Below are 2,743 nucleotides of genomic sequence, written 5' to 3'. Positions count from 1 at the left end.
AAGGACCGGAAGTCGTGAGCTGCTTGAGTCATATGTAAAAGAATCGTTTCTGGCCACTCCCAAGTGAATGGCGATCAGAAAACTTTCCTCACGTGCGTGAACTTCTACACATTACTCCATCCTTTTGCTTTAGCATATTCCAACTAATTGTTGACGGCCTCCCCTCGCTAAAAGGGACAAACTCGCTGCTAATTGAAGCATCGGTAGTACTGCGGTTGATAAATTACTTTTTAATTTTAATTGCCCCTTGTGGCCCTTTGATGATGTTCCTCATCTGAATCTAACAAACTTGTACAAAGTATTTATAAGATTTATTTTAATTCCTGACAAAACTAAATTCAATGAAATTCTAAATGAATTCCAATTCAAATACTTTTTTGTTTTCACACTTAATGTTATTCGTAAATAGTATTTAGAGCAGCATTTCCCTATTATAGCCATAAACTTCTATTCGCTCGAATCGTGAGCGGTGATCATGCTTCTCGATATGTTACGCAGTTTCATAGAATTACTCGCTCGTTAACGAGTACGGCAATTCGAGCCCAGAGTACTTGGTAACATTAATGTTTCAAACTCTGACAACCACTTTCAAAGCGATCCCTAATCTATTAATACTCCCTCTTTGTCCATCATGAATGTTTCTAATAGGGTTTCTATACGACCTATATCAGACTCTAAAACTTCATGTTCGACTGAGGGAAGTCGTTCATAAGTAATCATCTTTCACCAGCTATTTCATTGGTTACATTTAGATCAGTAACCGATAATTAAAGCTTTTCCAGATAACCGAATTTTCATCGAATCAATCTTAAATTGTCCTTATGGACCTCTCTCTCTTTTATTAGAACCACTGTTCCGTATCTATTTATCTGTTATTGTAGCGGCAGTTTATTGCCCAGCCTCTTACTTGTATTTGTTTTCATATACATAAATTAAATCTGTGGGTGATCTTCTTTCAAGGTGTGTAAATTTTTACTTAGTCAGGAACAGAATATTCTTTCTCTGGCTTGTGTTGAATTGGTTGGGAAGGTTTATACATTCGACCTCCGTAAAATTGACCTCAACACATTTAAGAAATTTAATTGTTTCTGAATCGAATGCAGTTTGTTATGTTTATTAAGCAGGGCTAATAAACATTATTCCGAATTTGCTGCCTGATTTGGGTGAAACAAATTTAGTTCTGGTTCTGAAAATCTACATAAGGAATTTCTTTTGAACAGTGTCAAAGACAAGAAGTAACTTAATTAAGAAAGAATCTCCTAAGCTCATGCTTTAATGTAATTTTTTAAATTAATTAAGCTCCTGTGTCAACTTTATTTTTCTACCTGCCATTGTTCGCTGTGAAAACGACAGCAAGGAGTTATTGCTTAAGAAAATAGACTTCTTCATATTGATTAACTTCATCTCTAATGCCATCAGCCTTTGATATTCCAATTCCTCTTTGGTCCCGTATAGCTTGCAGGGCTACTATTTCGAACTTTAATGACCTGATCCGAAGGTGCTACATAAGGAAATATGTACATTTTCATTTCGTTGCTGATTATGCTGTGCAAACTGGCTGTCAAAAAAATTGATTTTTACTCAATGGCAGGTTTTTGTTGTTGAAATCTGCAGTCTTTTGATCATTCCGATAAAGTTTTGCTTCCAAACTTTTTGTTAAATTATTTCGAACGGAAAACGTTCAAGAAAACGCTTAATTTCTTGAGCTAATACTAATGCTGATGTTTATTTCGACATCCCGCAAAAAGAATGTCCCTTATTGGTTTCTTGGTCCCTGAAATAAATACCCGTAGTGCATCTGTTCTGCTCTCGTTAAGTTAACATGTCGTACGTCCTTTTATGAGTTGGGTCGTGCGGGTTGGGCTTGTGATGAGAACTGAATAAAAATTTGCAAGGGACCACAATTTAAATAGTTATGGAGTTTTTCAAGTTATCAAGTTATACAACTTATAGAGGCAACATACAGAATATACGAATTATAGAGTTTTTTATTTACTTTTTATTAAACTTAATTATATTTTAAATTAAAAAAACAATAAATGTTTGTACATATTTAAACTTTAAAATATAAAGTACATATGTTATTCAATCAATATATGTATGTATGTATTTTGAAAAATTGTACAAAAAAATTAGGAAAAGTGTTCATTTTAAAAGAAATCCGTAATATGTTTTTGACGGACATTATTTTGGCGTATTTTATCTATGGCATTATCAATGTTTCTTCTTCTTCTTGATTGGCGTAGACACCGCTTACGCGATTATAGCCGAGTTAACAACAGCGCGCCAGTCGTTCTTTTCGCTACGTGGCGCCAATTAGATATTCCAAGTGAAGCCAGGTCCTTCTCCACTTGGTCCTTCCAACGAAGTGAAGGTCTTCCTCTTCCTCTGCTTCCCCCGGCGGGTACTGCGTCGAATACTTTCAGAGTATTCGTCCATCCGGACAACATGACCTAGCCAGCGTAGCTGCTGTTTTTTAATTCGCTGAAAATAAAATAAAATATAAAAATAGTATCTTCAACATTTGATGCCATGAAAAAAAGACGGAAATTTTCAATTGAAGCTTTCGCTACCTTTGTGGAAACTGAGGGAATTTCAAATGTTTCATCGTTTTCATCGTCGATGTTTTCGAAACCCAGAATTTCATCATCATTGAGGCTTCCAGTAATCACCAACTCATCATCAACATGAATGTAGTCATCAAAGTTTACACGTGTTTCTGCATTTTGTGGAACACGAGCCC

The sequence above is a fragment of the Bactrocera latifrons genome, unplaced genomic scaffold (genome assembly GCF_001853355.1).
Source record: "Bactrocera latifrons isolate USDA-ARS-PBARC rearing strain unplaced genomic scaffold, ASM185335v1 scaffold_488, whole genome shotgun sequence".
NCBI lineage: Eukaryota > Metazoa > Arthropoda > Insecta > Diptera > Tephritidae > Bactrocera > Bactrocera latifrons.
This window is presented reverse-complemented; position numbering follows the sequence as displayed.